Source organism: Dipodomys ordii, unplaced genomic scaffold, assembly GCF_000151885.1.
Source record: "Dipodomys ordii isolate 6190 unplaced genomic scaffold, Dord_2.0 Scaffold67, whole genome shotgun sequence".
NCBI classification, from domain to species: Eukaryota; Metazoa; Chordata; class Mammalia; order Rodentia; family Heteromyidae; genus Dipodomys; species Dipodomys ordii.
The window spans coordinates 6,610,694-6,631,888 of record NW_012267283.1 but is presented as its reverse complement, the minus strand read 5'-3'; positions in this window follow the sequence as shown (position 1 = coordinate 6,631,888).

Below are 21,195 nucleotides of genomic sequence, written 5' to 3'. Positions count from 1 at the left end.
TTTGCAGAAGTATTCTAGTTCCAGAGCAAACTTTGTAATAGGCTGAGACTACCTTTGGTCCTTCATCACAGCTTGCCTTTTTGCCTCTACCCAATCTTGTTTTGTTGTCTTCTCTTTACGGAGATGTTCCCTAAGGCAATTCTAATAATCATTTAACAAATTAAACTCAGTACTAAGAGTCAGCTTCTGGAGGAATCCAACTTATGACAATATTGCAAAGTTAATATTTTTTACCTGTTTCCTATTTTAGTGTCTTCATTTAAAATTGTTCTTTGCATAATTCCTCTTGTCATTGTATTCTCTAGAAGAGAGAAACATTGAGAACAGAAATGTATCAGTGGCCATGATCAGTGTCACACTACTGAGCTGCTTGAATGTTTTCAGTAGTATCCAATAAAGCATAGTCTTTATGTTTACTCACAATGTCTTCTCAGACATCTGAAATCTGCCTCCCATATCTTCAACATCTTTATCTTTGTCTTATTCTACTTTTGTAGGACAGTTTCAAATAAATGAAAACATCTACTATGTCCTCTGCTGATTTTCAGAGGATAAATAAATCCAGTTTTGCCTCAACCATTCTTCATATTTTAGGATCCCATATAATCAGTTATACCTCCCCTGTAAACTTTCTAAATCACTCATTCTGCATACATAAAGGTAACTCTTAAGTTAACGGTTTGAAATGCCTTTTCCAACGCATCTTGTTCCAGAGTGAATAGTAAAATACAAACAAAATGGTATAGATAGATGGAAAACAAAACACTTGGTTATTTCACCCTTTTCAAGTACCAGCTTAATATATCCAAACCTTTTCATCTTTCTCAAATATAAAGATTTCTGTTGGTCCTTTATAGGGCTAATATGATTTATTAATGGTGGTATTGTTTCTTCATGAAATGATTGGACAAATCTAGGCAGATTCAGTTTTTTATTCTTGTAGAAAGTGGATGACTGATTCTTATTCCAATTGGCATCGCTAATGACAATGATAAGTTCTTCATTCTGCTCAGCTTCAAGGAGAGAAAAAGGGTGAAAGTGCCACCAATTTGAATGACATTTCATGCAAATGATATGAATCAATGCATCTTGTGCATGGCTCATTGAAATGTATAATTGAATATTTAAAGATGTATATGGGCCATATTTTCTATTTCACAGCATGTGTTTTGCAGATCAAGTAACATGACAAGGAGCAAACATTTTACAATGCTAAGAAAATGAGCCTTTTCATAAAACATTTTTTGTGAGACTTTTAAGTGTCCACTTTCATGAGAACTTTTAATTATTAAATTCTGTATTTAACGCAGAGGCCCATAGAGGGCTGCAAACCACATCCTTTGATAACTTAAACGGTAATTTGGTTTGGAAACTAGAATGATCTGAAGCTTATGTCATTAAGAAGAAAAACTCATTAAATTAATTCCCAGTTTCTAATTTATTTTAGGAAATTATTAATGTTGAAAAGATTAGTTGGGAAGAAGACTGATGAGTTTAGTTTTCTCTTGGATCACTGAGGTTGTAAAAAGTCAGCTGTGATTTGTCATTTTTATATTGTTAGTATTTCCTATCTTAATGAACAAGTTGACATTTAGTTCACTTAATATTTTACACTTTACTAAGAGAGTCAACTTTCTCAGGGTTCCATCTTTGCGGAGTATGTATGCCATAATGTAATCAAAGGCAAAACTCAATCCTAAATCTGTTAGTGTGACCTTAGGCTAGTATTTTTTTGCTGATCACATTATTCTCATCTGAAAAAATGAGAACAACAGTAATAGCCCCTTCATAAAATTGTAAGCATTGAGTAAGATAGTATACAATGTAAATGTTCACAAGTGGTAGTCACTCCTATTTTTAATGGAGTTAAGATTCAGAAACTTTGGTTCAATTAATATTCTTTGACTATCAGTAAAGTATGATTCTAACAGAAGCTTATTAATTCTTGGAGAAAGGAAACATTCAGCCATTTAGAATTCAAAAGCCTCCCATCCCCACACAATTCTTATCATGAACCCTATATCTGTGCCCAAAATATTTTTGATAATTCTAGAAGAAAAATGATATATCTTCCTACAAGGAAAGTGACTGTAAAATATTTGACACAAAGGAATATCCAAATGAAAGAATGAATGTTGGATTGTTACTATATACCAAACTTGTATTTGTTGGAATTATTGTGACCCTCTTTAAGATCCCTATCAGAGTAATAGTGGCTGCCATTTATTAAGCATTTATTTTATTTTATTGTGAAAATACCATACAGAGGGGTTACAATTACATGGGCAAGGTAATGAGTGCATTTCTTAGCAAGCATTGTTGCCTCCTCCTTTGTTTCCCCTTAGCATGCCTTCCCATCTCACCCCCCATCTCAACCCTCGCCAAAGTTGTAAAGTTTATTTTCGATATAACATCTTGTACATCTCATAGGTGCAATGGGGCATCTATTTTATGTAATATACTTTACTTGATCTCTAATGACCTTATAATCTATTGATGAGGAAATCTAGGCCTAAAGGGTTGAAGGAATTGTATTGTTGATAAATGTTGGCACAAAAATTAGAATGTATTTATTTACAGCAAGAATCTATACAAAGAAGATTATTGTTTCAAGTTGTTTTCCTTCAGTTTATATCAGCACAAAGATTTTGGATAGCATTGCTTGGGCCACTGTGAAGAATTAATTGGGTGGGTCTCTGCCCAACAGATGTTAGGACCACCTCCATGATTTCCCAGATTCCTTGTACTTTGTGTCTAGAAAGCATAACTTACCAACTTAGGGAAATATTCTGCCATGAAAGCCTGATTTAATTCCCCTGTTGATAGATCTGTGATACCACCAAGTCTGACCTAAGTCAGTGTTACAACTTCTGTTTCTTCTAGAGAGAGCAGCCTTGATTTGTACCCTATAATTCATAAGAAGTGAAGGCCTTTGCCTCCATATAGTGGTGGGGGACGTCGTATATGTAGCATAAGCTGAGCCTTATCCTACATTTATGTTCTCAGGGGCCTATTCCTATATTAAAACTTCTCTCCAGGGTGCAAAGTTTACTAGCATTAGGAATTTCAGGCTGTTACATGTTCACCTGAGCTTTCTCTGATGAGACTAAAATGCCCAGACCCAAGATCAATGCATAACTCAAAATAAGTGTGTTTCCTCCTTACCATGTTGTTTCTGAATCATGCAAAGTAAAATATTGGCCTCATAGCCAAAGAGAAACGTAGCCAAATTTAGAGTTGACAGCTAAATTTACAAATATATAGTCTCCAGTGCAACTTGGACTTTTTTCATGGGCTATCACTTCAGTAGATATCTATTGTACTACATTTCCAGTGGTTCCACTAAAGAACAGAAGTAATCAAAGGCACCAAGAGATACACAATGATCTCACAGGGAAATTTTTGTTGAGAGAAAATAATGTTATATAGGAAGAATATCATTTTGAAATATGGGAAAAATGAACTCAAACACTTTAATTTCTTAATTGAAGCTCTGAGATCTCAATTGTGAAATACATTTCATTTTGGAACATAGGATAAGTCATCCAAGAAGCTCTTATGAGTTCAGAGGAGAAGTCACTGAAACAATCAAGGTGAATGATGCTTATATGATGCCCAAAGCCCAGATGGTGAGCCAGAGGGACCCAAAGTTTACTGATTTTAAGGCAAACCTGACAGCCAGTCATCTAGAAGGTCATTTGAGATATGTACCAAATCAGATGCAATTAGTTCCCAATGCATGATTGTGAAATTGAATGGGGGAGGGGAAGGAGGGGGAATCTGTTTGCCAGTGGCTTCTGGGAAAGCAATTTAAGGTGAAATTTGCATCACAAAATTCTCAGAGGAATCTCTCTCTCTCTCATACACACACGCACACACATACACACAAACTAAATATTCTAGGTGTACCGTATGAAGATTTGATATAAATATACATTAACTACTAAGTAGCACAGTGAACTTAAGACACCCATCAATATCCATAGTTACTGTGTGTGTGTGTGTTGTAAAAGTACTGAAAATCTGTCCTCTCAGTAAATTTCAAGTAAACAATACAATGTCACTATGTTTACTCACTATGCTGTACATTGAATTTCTAGAGCTTATTCATCATAATACTAAAAATGTTGTGCCTTTGGCCAACATATCCTCATTTATCCTTAACAACAACTATTCTACTCTTTACTTCCCATTAGTTTAACTTTTTTAGACTCCATACAACTTAAAACACACAAAATTCTGCTATATCTAGCTTACTTCATTTAGTACACTTTGTAGTTTTATCCATACACTCACAAATTACAAGATTGCCTTATTTATGGCCAAGTATTATTTGTTTTTCCTCTCTCCCTCTCTACCTCCTTCTCTCTCTCTGCTCTCTCTGTGTATAATATATATACATATATATATATATATACATATCTCATGATTCCTTTATCCATTCTTATACCTGTGTCCATTCATATATATAGATATGTATATGTATGGATATAGATACACACACACTACTGACTTTGTCAATTCATCTGTCATTGGATTTATAGATGTTAGGTTGTTTTTATATTTCACCTATTGTGGATAATGCTATAATGAACATGTGCAGTTATTTCTTCAAATGAATTTGCTGGATTGTATGTCATTACATTTTATAACTTCTTGAGAAGCCTCTACTGTTTCCATTATGTCTATATCAGTTTAGATACTACTTTTGAAATTCTCCCTTTTCTCCACATCCTAATCAATACTTGTTATTCTTTTGTTTCTTTCTCTTGGGTGGTTTGAACTCATGGCCTCATGCTTCCTAGACGGGCATGTTACTGCCAAATCATGCCTCCTGCCCTTTTTATTGAGCTGATTAAATTCAGATAGGACATTGTATTTTTCTCAGGCTATGTTTGTGCTGTGATCCTCTTATTTTATGCTTACCACCCTAGCCAGGGTGACAAGCACACCCCACCGCTCCCATCCTATTTCCTTTGAGATACAATCTTATTTAGGCTGTCCTAGGAACCATTATCCTCCCAATTTCAGTATTCTATGTAGCTGCAATAACAGAAATATTATATCACACCCAGCTATTGGTTGAGAAGGGGTTGGAAGGGGTCTTACTTTTTTTTTGTTCTGTGTGGCCTTGAACTATAATCCCAAACAGCTAGTATTATAGGTGTGAGACACTGTACCAGTTGTGAAGCAAATCTATTGTGGGGGAAAAACTAATCTTCTCTAACATTGAGAAAACTGAACATGTACTAGCAATGGCATGTAATGCAATCAGGTTTTATTCCATATATAAATATTTGAAATGGATTAGCATTTTAAATGTAAGATTCAAGATTGTAAATCTTGAAGAAAACATACAGAAAAAGGTCCTTATATTAACTTTGGAAATGATTTTTTAGGTACCAATCAAAAACACAAGCAACAAAATACTAAGAAAGCAATGAGATAAAAATAGGAGAAAATATGGCAAGTCATGTGTCTAAATATGGAGTTAGTCTCCAAAAATGTAAGGACTCCCACTCTCAATAGTAAAGCAACCAAAGAATAAAAGCAACAGCAAAAAAAAAAAAAGTGTGCTTTTAAAAAGAGCCTACCAGCCAAGTATTCATGATACATTTCTATGATACCTGCTACATAAAAGCCTGAAGTAGGAGGGTCGTAGTCTATACCTAGCCCCACCCCAAAGCTCATGAGTCTACCTACAAGACAAATTAAGGCAAAGGGGGCTCAGGGACATGACTCAAATGATAAAGTGATTGCCTAACAATCACAAAGCCAAGAGTTCAATCATTAATTCCACTAGTTAAAATGAAATATACTTGAATTGATACATATTTAAAAACCTACTTCTCTGTTTATATGTTTTGTTTATAAAAAATAATGTACGGTTGAGTATTTTGAACAAAGCAAATATAAAGATGTTAAAATGGCCTGCAATCCCTTAAGCCTTTCTATGTACATGCCTATTGCTCAGGTATTATTGCTTAAAACTTTTACCGTTATATCTTAATACTGAAATATGTAAATAAAGTGATAAAAATTCCAATAGTTACTATCTCACCAAAAGTTTGATGAATAAAGTTGCTATTATCTTGTCAGTCTTAATGCCCTATTATTCTCACAAAATTATTGGAAGTGTTATTCTCACCTTTCAGTGAAGAATTTAGTACTATAAAATCATTGTCATGGATTTATTCATATTAAGTTGAGCATTATCTACAATAATACTTTTAAAAGAACTTATTGGAGATACATATATACAGTGAGTAGTTTATCTCATCGCATTTATAATTACCTGCTAATTGAAAATTCAGAGCTATAACCCCTCCAGATAGAAAAGTAATTGATCTAAACTTAGGTTAAAACATTTGAGAGATTTCTCTAATCTAGGCTCTTAAAGACTCTTCAATCTTCCCCTATCCCTTTCACTATTCCCCACTTTACTAAAGCATAATGGCACATAAACAATGATGAATAATAAGTCATTTAATGTGTATTAAACATTTGAAACATTTTTATGAATTCATTTGGATTTTAGAACTTTGCAAGAGGATATGGGTGCTTTTTGTTGTTACTGTTGACCGCATGGAAGCTCAGACACAATGGAGCATCCAACTTTCAGTACATCAAAGATACATGACTTGCATTTTGGGTTTAATCATATCTTCTCTTTATTTCCCTATCCTTATTTCCTTTTACCTCATTTCTTTGTCTATTTTATTTTATCTGATTATATGTAATAATAGGAAGTAAAGCTGATACTCTACTAGCTTACCAGAACAATAGCATGCTCTTTGTGTACATTATGCATTGTTATAGGGCTCTGTTCCACATGTCAGTCCATAGCATAGCTCAAGCTAAATACCACTGTGTTCTGTGACTTCATGTTCACTTTGACTACAGTAATAAGAGGGATGCATGGAAACATCATACTAGTTTTACTGGTTTAACCAGGAAATGACATATATCTATTTACTTTCTTGTCTCATTGGCCAGATGGGCACAATGCCCCACCTAAGGCAGTCAAGAAAAGTAAGATTTCAGATCAATCAATGTGCATACTCTGTCTCCATGTGTTTTATTTTTAAAGTTTTAGCAAAGATTTGTTTTAGTACAATAGATTTAAAGTAGAGAGAAACTCCTTAGTGCATTTTTGACATGACACAGGAAAATACTTTCAGAATGAGATAAAAAATAACCAAGCATACACATATTTGTAAGTTGAAAGAGGTAAAATCTTAGCAGTTTCATATAGTTCTGCTTAGTAAACAAATGCATAGGGAAATAAGCACTTTCCTGATTTCACACTGTCCATGCCCGTGAGAAAGAGACATTGTGAACAGAAGCAATTCAATAGCAAAAATACCAACAGGAATATGTGCAGTGTGGTTGTCTATTAGTTTTTTCCATTCTTGTGACAAATACCTAAGAGATACAATTTTAGAAGAGAGATTTATTTTGCCACATAGTTTCAGTCCATGGTTGCTATTCAGGTCATGGAAGCCAGGAAACATAAATAGATAACAGTCCTCTCCTCCAACCTACTTTTTCCAAGAAGGCCTCACCTTCAAAGGATTCAGCCACCTCTCAATATAGCGTGCACAGTATGAGTCCATCAGTGAACAGATTCATTCAAGAAAGAATTGTTCCATTGTTTAAGCTAAAACCTCATGATCCAACCTTGTCTCAATGATTGGGTTCACCATCTTTGTACAAAGCCCTCAATAGATGAGGTTTGAGGTTATTAGAGGAAAATGTATGACTCGTTATCAAAGAGCTTATTAAGAGAAAATATCGATTTTTGACTGTTGTTGATCATCAAATAGGGAAAATAAATAACTTCAGAAGGAATAATATGCAAATGGTAGATTTTTTAAATTAATATTATGTTTAGAAAAGCCTAGGAACATGGGAGAACTCAAACACTAGTTTGATATGGGTTCATAAATTACATTGTATGGGACTACGTATAACTTTGTTACTCAAGAACTGAGGTGATAAATAAAAAAATCACCATTGTCTTGTGGAGAAGTAGGAAAGAATTACCCTGTAGGAAACATTTAATATTTTAAAGAAGAGAGTGTCTGCCAGGCGCTGGTGGCTCACGCCTGTAATCCTAGCTACTCAGTAGGCTGAGATCTGAGGATCGCGGTTCAAAACCAGCCCGGGCAGGAGAGACAGTGAGACTCCTATCTCCAATAAACCACCAGAAAACAGGAAGTGGCGCTGTAGCTCAAGGGGTAGAGCGCTTGCCTTGAGCTGAAGAGCTGAGGGACAGCGCCCAGGCCCAGAGTTCAAGCACCAGGACCAACAAAAAAAAAAAAAGAAGAGAGTGTCTTATACTTTGTTGTGTTTTTTTATAGAGAGGTCCTTTAAGCATATACTGTACAATCTTCCAAATGTACAGTAATCAAATGACAATATAAAAAAATCAGGCAAGAAATAAAATGCATGGGCATGGTATATACTAGAACTCCCACTAATATTCAGAGGAATAAGCCTTGGAGTAAAAGTATTTACCGAACTTCTAGCTTGTCACTTGATCTGGACACACAGATGTACTTCAAAGTTCTTGCTATATTTACAAAAGGAATACTGGTTTATTGGAGTGTTAATAGTAAGATAGGACCTTATAGGCTTTAGGATCTAGACTTGTTTTCTATATATGAATTTTCTTAGTATTTAATAAACTTGAAAATTGCTATTGTTGAGTAGGCCCTTAAGCATCTAATTTGTTCTCAAGACATATTTGTCTTAAAAAAATAAGTATTATGCTGCAATTTGCCTGTTTGCCACTACAAAGACCCTAACTTGGGAAAAAATAGAAGAAAAAATGTCTGATTAGCATCTTCAAATAAATCTTTTCAATTTTAACTATCTACAAAGATACATGACTCACCATCATGGGAAAAAAGTTGTGTAAAATTATGATAACTACTCCAACTTAATATTTTTGTGCATTCAGATGATAGTTCATATCAGCATGAAAACAAATCTCCATACTGGCCTCATTTATGGAGGGTTTTAACAGGTCATTTGAAAATAAAAGAAAACTAGGGAGGAGGTAAGGAATAAATCAATAGGAGGATAAGCACCCTTTGTCCTTCACAGGAGTCTCAACACAGTCAAATACTTTGTGTGTAATGATTTGTAACGTTTTGCAAGCAACTTCCACGAGCCCTGTAAAAAAGTGAAAACCTTCATGGTATCCTGTGGCAGTGTATGTTATTCTTATGATGTAGCATGATGTTATTCATGATAACCAATATAGTAACAGGAAATTTCTCAAAAATGAATTAATCTGTTATAGGAGACCTTAAATCCCATTTTCTGCATGCAGGAATTGTTTCTCTCTTTTTCTATCCCTCTCTACTCTATCCTGCTATGCAAAAATAAATGCTGTCTAAAACTTAAATATATGTATATATATAATATTATATATAATATATATATATGAGTCTGCTACAGGACCCTAATCCCAATCTGCCCTTTGGTTCATAAATACAAGGAATGTGATTGTGCATAAGTGTTAAAATGTGTTATTTCCTTTATGAAGTCCTTCCTCTTATGTCTGATCAAAGGCGAGTTCCCCAATCTCTTTACTTGAAAGCAATTATTTTTGATCTTCAAAAATTCTGTCTGTTGGATTAATGGATAATGTTGTAATTTGTAATGTGATGTATATAGTTATTTTCCCTGCAATGGTTTATTGTTCATGATGCCAAAAAACCACATAGTTCCTACCACTCCTTGTACAAGGCCATATTGAGCAATTTACTCCATAGAAATCTATGGATGAGGCTCAAAAAAAGGGGGTCTTAGGAGCAAAAGAAGCTTTTATTACAATTTTTTTAGTTATTCAAATTTTAGACAGATTGACTAGTGATTCAAAATGTACTAATTCTGTTAGGCAAAAAATGATGTATGGAGCATCATGATTTAATAAATTTAAGTCCATTTTAGCTAAAATTATAAATGAGGTAATAAAACATAAAACGGTAAGACAGGTCAAGAAACACAGATGTGTAACTGTTCAAAGAGAACAAACATAAAAGGAGATTTGGAATAGCATATTCTGAGCAGGGCTTCATATAACACTGTAGACAATTGCAAAGGAATAGAGCTCAGTTCTATGATGTACAAAAGACAAAGTGTGTTTCTCAATCTTTATCTAAATCTCTTCGATATTTATCTAATATTTATTTTTTGTAATACTATATCATTCTACACTGCTTCACAAAAACTTGGCAATCTTAAGAATTACATCCTTACTTCTCCACAGTTTAATTCATTGACTACATCTACCAGCTAACTTATTTGTTTCCAACTATCCAAAAGTCATGGGGAGACACTTTCTCTGTTTTCAGGAGGAATTCATGGGATAAACGGCTTTGAACTTGGCTTTGAATGATTGTATCAGTGAAACAAAAGGAAGAAAGGCATCTGAGGCCAAGGGAGCAGCGTATATAAGAACGTGAATTTGGGAGCATGAATTGTTTGTTCAGAATACTAGTATGACAATTTGTCTGAACCACAGGGATGAACAAGGCTGTGAAATATTTGTGGGAATTGAACTGTGACTTATGCTGTATTGGATTCCTGACGAAAATCTGCTTTTTAAAGCTTCTCTTTACTAGTGAATGTATTTTGTCTGATTATAAGTGATTTCTGGTATTGCAGGGAAAATTCATCTCTGTGCACCAGCCAATGATTTCTGTAGTTGAATAGCATGGTTTTATAAAGACAATACAAGCCCAATTATATCAATTAAAACTTACATTCAATTACTTCTCAGGCAAATATTTGGGATATATAATCTGCATCTAGAATGATGCATTCATTAAGCCCCTAGACTCAAACATTGAACAGGTCTTCATCCTCTCTGTCTCATTTCATTTCACTTTTAATGAGATTAATTCCATCTCATAAGATAATTTTGAGCATTTAGGTTATTCCTTTTTTTTTTTTTTACAATATAATTATCTTGTTTATGTGGTACTGAGGAATCAAACCCAGGGCCTCATGCATCCTAGGCAAGCACTCTACCACTGAGCCACTTTCCCTGCCCATAGGTTACTCTTATAATGAATTTGTGTTGGTTCCTTCCTATGTTGTCCCTTAGCACTCTACTTCACCACCGTTTCTCCATTGCATCACTCTGAGTTCTCTGCACCCTAGGGCAGATTCCTAACGATTACACTACCCAGGCTGATTTTTAGAGGTTTCTAGTCAATAGAAACCACAAAAGAACATAGGAGAAAAAACAAAACAAAATCGTTGATTTTTCTTGTTTTCTTTTGCCCTGCTTCAGCAGTCTGATTGTAGCATGTTTTCTTCTGGCCCCTTTCATTGCTGTGGGGAAAAAATAGCTGTTGTTTGAATTGCTACACACTGTAGATATCTTCCGTTTGAAGACATTTTCTTGTGTATTAGGTTTTAAAAATTGGATTATAAAGTATTTTGGCAAGGAATTCTATTGGCTTATCCAACTTCAATTAGGCTAAGCTTCTCAAACCTGTATCTTTTGCCAAAATTCAACAACTTTTTAGCTTTATCCTCTTTTTATTCTTTTTCTGGAATTCTGAAGACATGGACTTACATATTTTGAAATAGTACTATAAATCCTTGATGTTCTAGTCTTTAAGTCTATTTTTTTTTCTGTTGTTGAATTGCTTAGTTTTTACATTCTCATTTCCCACACCCCTGGGCCTTTTCATTCTTGACCCCATCCAATGAGGTTTTCCATAATTTATTTAATTTTTCAATCCTAAAATTCCCATTTAGTCCTTCTTTATTTCTTCAACTTCTTCGCAAACAATTTCTTTTGCTCTGTTGTAAATGTATCTGTAATTGTTGTTTTATTTAAATATTTTGATTTATGCAATTGTTCAGTAGGTGTTTGATTTCCCCTTTTATGTGTGTGCCTAAATGTCTGCTAGGTGTCGTATAAAGATTTTGTTCCAGATCTCCAGGTCTCCAAAGCTTCCACTACCAATCAGCTGGATAGAGTTGTTTTTTCCCTACACAGACAGAACTCATAAATAGATGAGAATTAGCTCCTCTGGTTTTAGCAGCCCTGGGCCATTGAGTGTCTAAAGCTTAGGAGTTATACTGATCAACATAGACAACTACAGATGCAACTTGAGGAGCCAAGAGCTTATTGCTCTAGGCTACAGAAGCCAGAGACTTATGCTTCAAGACTCTCATGCTGGAGAATTATTGCTTTGGGATTTAACCACTGGCAAACCCAGAACTTGGCAGCTACATTAATACTTGGTTTCCATTAGAAGTGAGCAACATCAGCAGACATCGGCAGGTAGCACCTATTGATACAGCTCCTGAATGAACTTCTGATCTGAGACCTCTCAGCTCCTACAGCAGCTAGTGTCACCAATTTTAGGCTTTAGACATTGGGACCTTTGACCCTTAGGCTTATCAGTTCCTGTAATTCTTCCAGTGGTGGTATCTACACTTCTCATCTCTTTGTAGTGCAAGCTGTTCAGTTCTGCTACCTCTTTTCTCTGCCCTCCAGTAGCTCTCTGGAATTCTTCAGCTGCCTGCCCTCTGGCTGCTATGGTAGCTACTGCTGCTAATGGTGCAACTTCCCTCTTGCTGCTCCTTCCACCATCTATGTGTGTTACCAGCAGAGCCCACTCTACTAATGATAAAGATCAAGCATAGGCAAGGAAAGATTGTTCCAAAGGACTCTTCTGATTTTGTACCACCTGGGATAGTACAAGAGAGTGCCTACCAGCTGACTTGAAGAGAACTGAACAGTCTGCTTATATAGCCACAAAGAATCTGTGATAAGGATGTTTACACCAATCATGGCATAGGCATCATGCCATGAAAGATTGTCCTTCCAACAATCAGAACAAAATTGTAGGTCTTTGCACCAATTATAGACCTTTTTCTGGCATCAGCAGAAGTACTCCCCTCTGTGTGAAAGGCACTACTCTGGTTCACTGAGCCTTGTGAAGGAAAAAAAACAACAACATAAGTTGTTTGAAGTAGTCATAACTGGAGTAGAGCTTTCTGGAGCTCAGCTGTGCTTCTGCAATAAGCATGTACGCATGGATTGTATGTTCAAAATTGCGATGGGGTTTCCTTGAAAGCATCCTGGCCAGCTTCTTTGGGCAGAGAATTCTCTTTTCAAGGTACCTGGACAGGACAGAAGCATCTGACAGCTGTCAATGAGGAAGTCAGTTCATACTAGCCCCCAACATCTTGGATGATTTATAGGAAAAAATAAACATTAATGGTGGTGCTTACATTAAGGCCTGTCATTAACATTAACAGTGCCTTTACATTATTTAAAAGGACTCCAAGAGGGCTTTCCCCTTGCCTTGGGGTTTCAAGGATCTGTGGGTCCTTCAGATCTGTCTCTTAGATTTAAGTGTAGTAAACAGAAAAAAAAAAGAAGTGAATCAACTTTCATTAAATGCCATAAGGTAAAGAAGAGATGGAGAATAATGGGAGGACACAATTTATCTCGAGTTCTGTGTATAAACCTTGATTTTAAAAATATTTAAAATTCAAAGAACAGAAAAATGGAGAAGAGTCTATTATGGGAATAGTGTATACAAATGTGCTGTGGCAGGAGCTTAAAGTATTCAAAAGGATAAAAGGTAATGAGAAACAGAGAATGCTACAGGATGCTAGAAAGGTACCAGATGGTGTTGCACTTCATATGCCAGGGTTCTTATCCTATATGAAACAAGAAGCCACTAAATGGTGAAAGCTACAACATAATGCATTCTACTTTTTAGGAAAGTCTTTTGGCTTTTGTGTACTGGATGATCTGGAAGGAGGCAAGTAGGAAAATAGGAAAGGTAGTTGTATTTAAGTGAGCAACAATGATAAAGCAAAGTAGAGTGATGGAAGAAATGGATGGATGTGAGGTATATTTTAGAATTTAAAATTGTAGAATTGATGCTGTGCAGTAGTTGACCTTTCCAACTCAGCAAGGATCCAAATTATGGGATTCCCAGCCTCAAGCTGTCTTTCATTCTACCTCTGTTGCTGTTAGGTTCACAGTGGCTTGAGTTTACTAGAAGGTTGTAAGATAGCTCTAAAGCACATTTTTAAGAACAATGACAATGCTGGGAATGTAGCTTATGGTAGCCTAGCATGTATAAAGCCCAAGGTTGGATTCCTCAGTACCACATAAATAGAAAAATGCCAAAGAAAAAAGCCAGAAGTGGCACTGTGGCTCAAGTGGTAGAATGTTAGCCTTGAGCCAAAGAAGGTCAGGGACAGTGCCCAGTGCCCCAGGACTGGCAAAAACAACAAACAAACAAACAAAAATGACAAAATCGGTGCAGGGTAAGGTTGTAAAAAAGCCACAATAAGCTGGGCGCTGGTGGCTCACGCCTGTAATCCTAGCTACTCAGGAGGCTGAGATCTGAGGATCTCGGTTCAAAGCCAGCCCGGGCAGGAGAGACCGTGAGACTCCTATCTCCAATAAAACACCAGAAAACCGGAAGTGGCGCTGTAGCTCAAGTGGTAGAGCACTCGCCTTGAGCTGAAGAGCTGAGGGACAGCGCCCAGGCCCAGAGTTCAAGCCCCATGACCGAAAAAAAAAAAAAAAAAAAACCACAATAAAACTGTGCAGAATATAAAATTAGCATAACATAGATCCCAAACCCAAATTGGCACAACTTTTTATTCCAGGCAAGTTCACTTTTCTTAGACTTGGGTTTTCTCACTCATAAAGCAGGGAGAAAATGCCTATTCAACATAAAATTATAAACCTGTTGCTAAGATAAATGTGAGAATTTGAAACAAAAGTACTTTGTACTGAAAAGCAAAGGATAAATGTAATCCTAGGTAGTAACTGTATTACCTTTCTGTCTGAAAGCTCACAAAATGAGCATTACTAATGTGTCTTTTGCTTATTGTTAGCAGATTCATCAAGATATTACTCTCGTACAGTAAACTACTCATGTGTATCCCACGAAGTTGTCATTAAAATTGAGATAATCAACACACTCATCGCATCCAAAAGTTACATCATCTCCAAGATCCTTCTTCTGATTTTCCCCAGTCCACCATAAATACAAAGCTTTTGATGGTCATCTTCCTGTCTTGATAGATTCGTCCTCATTTTCTAGGAATGGAGTTATTCAGCTTGCACTCATTTGTCTGACAGCATGAGATCATAATGCCCTAGTTCTCTTCTTATTCATTATATTGTTTCATGACCCATCTGGTCATGCTTGCTTCCTCATGATGGAGAAAAAGTTTCAAAGAAAAAAAAGAAGGACTCAGATGCCCGAATAGAAACATTTTAAGAATTTATCACTATTGTCATCCAAATTGTGAGAATAATTAACCATGTTTTAAGAAAATGCTACTTTCATAATCAGGGTAGGAAAGGTGATGATAGGAAATGAATGTACAATAATGTTCACTGCAACTCGAAATAGCCAAAATAGTTTAAAAGATACAGATTGGTGAGAAATACAAGAGAAAGAACAAAGAAAGAGAGAGGGTTGGGTGGTAAATCAAATGATGTCTTCCATAAAGATGTGTCCCAGGCATTAATCCGGTATCCTTACATGTGACCTCATTGAGAAATAATATGTTTGCAGATGAAATTAACTTAAAGGTCTTAAGATGAACTCATTATAGATTCAGAGTAGGACCTGAATCCAATAACTGATGTCCTTATACAAAAAATACATACACAGGGACTTAATACCATAAAACCTTGGAAGTGATACCCAGAGGATGAGACAGAGCCATGTCTAGCCAACCCAACGCTAAGAGATTCTCCCCTAGAGTTGGGAGGATCACAAGTATGCTGTGAAATAAGGCAGAACACAGAAATTATCTGCAATATCTCTAAGGTTAACTTACTAAGATATTCTAATTACAAATAAATTCATCTTACCATAAATGTTAACCCAAAAAACTCACAAAAAAGATACCAAAATTGTAAACAATAACAACTAACATTTTCTTTGGAAAAAGAAAACCTAACAAAAACAGTCCCTGATATGCATGAAATACTATTTTGTTTACTTTTAAGCATCAACTTTAAAAATAATATATAGAAAGAAATGTTTGAAAAGGGTTATTAAAACTATTAAATGGAAAGAGGTGGAAAAAATTATATTAAGTGAAGTAAGCCAGGCCCAAAGAAACATAGGTCCCATGGTTTCCCTTATTTGCAATAACTAGTATATGTCTGAGACAAGCAGAAAAGGTCAGATAAGTTGATGTTAAGTGAAATGAACCCCAAGATAAGTATTCAAATGTTTTTTCTTTCATGCAATTGTTAAAAAAGCAACTATTAAATGTTATATCTAATGAGATCATGGATTACTTTCACTTTAATATTTCTGTATCATTAACAGTTTTAAACATGGGTCCAGTATCAATGGTAGCCATAAACAAAATAATGTCCACTGTAAGAGTAAACTAGAATGAAAAGATATTCTAATCTGCATCTCTAATCAAGAACGTTAAAGATTGTGATAAAGACAAAAACTTCTTAACTGTTTCTTGTATAATAATAGATTTATCTATGTCTCAATCTTCTATTTCTATTCAGTATTAGTTATTTTTGTGACAGAAATGTTAGCAATTGTCACAGCATAGGAAATCAATACCAAAGTGTCTAATTACAGCACCAGGGTACGCATTCATTGTAATGAGTTCTCCAGTGCTATTGAAGAGCTCCTCAATTTAATCACAGTGCCTATTCATAGCTAGTTATTGACCCCAAACTGCCAAGTCATTTAGGACAAGAATATAGAGCAAATGAAGATAACTTGTTAAAAAAAGTTCCAACTATGAGTGACCCTCTTGTATTTACTTAAATCCATAAAGGGATTTTTAAATGTATTGAACATGGAAAGCCATTATAAAACTGAATAAAAGCACTCTGCTAGTGTGAAGAATTAAAAAGGTTTAAGACAAAAATCAAACCTTAGCCTAAATCTTTACTGACTGAAGCACAGAGGCAGTATAACATTTTAAATCATCTTTTAGTTGAGACACAATAGAGTAATAATTTTGAAATATAGCCAGAAGTGAACAATATATTCGCAAGAGTTCTAAGATCTAAAAAGTAATATTTTCAAGCACAACAACCATTCTTTTCTTTTAGCATTATTATTAATTACAATTATTTCATTGTGACATTTTTGTGAATATAATGTACTTGGGTCAAATTCAACCCTCCTATTAAGCTTCCTTATATTTTAAGTAATTGTGCAAAAGGGTCTCAATTGTCAGTTTATGAATACAATATTACTCTTTCTTACACACCCTCTCACCTTTTGTAAAAACGTGTGTGTGTGTGTGTGTGTGTGTGTGAGAGAGAGAGAGAGAGAGAGATGGTTCTAGGGCTTGAAATAAGATCTTTGTCTTCTTGACATTTTTGCTCGAGTCTGGTGTTCCCACTTGAACCACACTCCCACTTCTTGATTTTGATGGTTAATTGGAGATAAGAGATTCAGAGTTTTCTTTCTCAGCTGGCTTCCAACCAAGCTTCTCAGATCTCAACCTATTGAGTAGCTAGGATTACAGGCATGAGCTACCAAAACCCAGTGTATGACTTTTTTTTAACCTTTCATACTTTTTATTATCATTTAATTAGTTATACAAAAATGTTGCCATTTTAACCAAGCAGCTTATGAATACAATGGATCTCGATCAATGACATTGATTTTAGCAGGTTTTATTATTCAGTTTTCATCCACATGAATAAAGTCTTTTGATCATCCTCATCCCTCTTTTCCTTTTCTTTAACCCTCCCCTACTCCCATGAGTCACCATACTGTCACCATTTTATCCTCCTGTTCTTCAGTTTTAAGATCTAGATTTCACCTATGATAGTTGTACATAGGATATTTATATTTCTAACTCTGACTTATTTCTCTTAATATGATGATCTCCAGTTCCATCCATTTTCCTGCAAATGTTATAATTTTATTCTTCTTTATGCCTGAATAAAACCCAATTGTAGTATGTGTGTGTGTATAATACATTTTCTTTATCCACTGATTGTTTGATGAGCAACTTGCTGATCCCATTGTTTAGCAGTTATTAATAGTGCTTCAATAAACATAAATGTGCAGGTATATAGATTGTGTTTACTTACATTCCTTCAGACACGTGCCCAGAAGTAGCATAGCAAGATTATAAAGGACGATTTCTTAATTATCTGGAAATTTCACATTTTACTTAATAGAAATGTATTAAATGACTATTGATAATGAATTGGGGAATTGTTGACTGAATATCTAATGACAAATAGATATTGTGGTGGTGCAGTATCTATTCTCAAGTTGAGTTTCCATTCTTTTCCATGAATCTGCTTTTGGCACCATCGCTGGTATTCTTTTGTTTGCCAGGTGCAACTGCACTGATTTACTCTACTCTTTAACAGTTTTTGATTGTTGAGATTGCAGTATTTTTTCCCTAAAAGTCTTTTGTTTTTTCAATGCAACCTTGCTTCTCCCTTCTTACTACTCTTTTTCAGCATCCTTTCTTAGCTTTTCTTCCAATTACTCTGTAAATGTTAGCCTGAGGGGGAGTGGGGCAAGACCAACCAAAAATGAATAAAGAAACAAAAAGGCTTAGCACTTGATTTGAATGCCAACCACAGTATCACAAAGGAAATATAATATTTTAAAAATCTATTTAGTTATAGTGAAAAATCACTATGTGAACACAATGAATTCCCTGAGTATAAAATGATTATGATGCTCAAATATGTTGTGAAAACAAATGCTAAATGTGAAATCATGATGAATAGATTAGAAAGAGAACAATTCTTTCCTCTTAACTCCTCTTTAATTTTTCCTAAAGCTAAAGAGAAAGTGTTTTCCTACATGTCTGACATAAAAAAGGTAGCGAAAACCTCATCCATTAAATTATATGTCATTTTCTGAGGGATGAAATCTGTTGCTCTTTTGTTCATCTTTCTCTACCAATTCAGAATACTTAGGACTTCCTTTGTCCATTTTTGGTATTAAAATGGTGCTTTATTTGTCCTATAGCTTTTCCAGTTGGCTGTTTACTTGGTTTAAGAAAACAGTTGCGGGAGTTGGAGTTGGTTAAGGTTTAAAGGAAATGGAGAGATGAGATTCCTTCCCTTTCTCTTTGATTTTTGTCCTGAACATAAAATCTTTGTAAGATGTCCACAACCAAGTGTCAAAGTCACTTTATCCAAAAGACCAAAGTTTTGTTTTTGAATTGACATTAATATTTGTAATGAATCAACTAAATTTGAAGCTTCGAGTACTAATGATATTGGTGTAGAGTCGCCGTGGTGCTGCATTTGCTCTGGAGAAATACTCACAGAGTCTGGGGCCATATGGCCAGCCTGAAGCACAAGGTGAAAGAATTAATTCTTACAGATAACCCTTCTATGATCCCAAAGGTGCTCATCCATGAAATGAGTTCTACAGTTACATTGTTAGCTCCCTGGCTCACCACCTGTGACCAGGTGCTGATGATATTACAAGAATTATCTTATGGCATAGTAAGTAATGAATAATGAGCTGGAACCTTCTGACTGGGAGACATATGGAACTTAAAGATTACAACTCAGAAACGTAACATGATGGATTCCATATTACATGAGATATTTGCTGTTTCCACAATTATCCAACATCAGGTCCATTACTTGTCTGAACTCATAAAGAGCTGTACACCTTAGAGAAATGGAAAAGGGAAGCTGAAATTGATTGGCTTGATATTTGCGTTTCTGAGTTGAAGCTGTTAACTATTTGCTGTTGATTTTTCTCTAACCCAGGACCCTTAATTTCCCAGATGTCATTTTCCTTCCCCACAAAGAATGATTTTTGTTGTTTAAAAGACTGATTATTTATTATAAAGAATACCTTGAATTCATAGTTTCTATGATATCATTTCACTTATACCACAAAGGCATTTGGCCTCATGATCTCAATGCTAGTGGTAAAGGTGTTAAGACTTTTGTAGGTCAAATTGTTTCTTCAATAATCACGAGGATGGCTTTTGAATTCAGATCTCTCTGACTTTAAAGTGCTCATTTGATATACTGTATCCTCTTCTATTGCAAACACCCCCAGAAATGTTATCTCTGTCCATTTTTTCTCTGGTAGATTAGTGTCTACTATGCACCCCAATTTCTCTTAGAGGATAGATTTCTTTCCTTGTGCTCAGTGCTTGGATAGTCTACCCTAAACTCAGATTGCTCCATTCCTACTTCAATACTCAAAGTTGTCTGATAGCTGCATTGTGGGTCACTACCAGTCATTTTTGTTTGTTCTTAAGCATCAGAATTCTGTATACATTATAGTGAATTATTGTGTGACAATTTTATATACATATCATCTAGTCAATATGCTCAGTTTTAGTCAAACACAATTTGAGGTGCTTCTGTAAAGGTATTTAATCTGCAATCAGTAGATTTTTTTTAAAGTAGATTGCCCTTGAAGATATAAATTGGCCTCATCTTACATTTTTTGTTGTTGTTGTTGGTCATGGGGCTTGAACTCTTGTCTTGGGTGCTGTCCTTGTGCTCTTCAGCTCAAGGCGAGCACTCTACCACTTGAGCCACAGCACCACTTCCTCATCTTACATTTGACCTAGTGTTTTGAGCTCACTGGAGCAACAATTTTACAAGGCAATTTTATAAACTTCTTTGTTATATAATTTTAACACATAATTTATACATTATTATGTAAATATAGATGTCAAAATTATGCATAATTTATTGTTATTTCTGTCCTGATGGGTATAGTATCGAAACTTTTCTTATTGCAATACTATTTCTCACTGCCTTAACTAATGACATTTTCTTTGCTTACATATTTAGATTTCCTGTCTTGACATAGTTCAAGAGTCTCTTTGGACCTCCATCAATCTTTGTCCTGTTTAATATTATGAAGAACATAATGATGCAGCCCACACAGAACTAACACCAATTAACTCATACCAGACTACTATCAAGTCCCCCGAAGTTAGTTTATTACTTTATGGATGCCACAATAACTTGTGAGTCTTAATACCTGTCAAAATTGGCACCACAAATTTCAGAGAAAAGGAGATGTTAGCATACTGATTAGTTGCTAGACAATCTGTTGATAAACCATTGTTTGAAGCATGCTGAGAAAGTGAAAAGGTTAAAAAATATATAAAAATTATGGATCATAACCATGTAGCAGCAATGTGTTTATCCACAAAGAAGACATT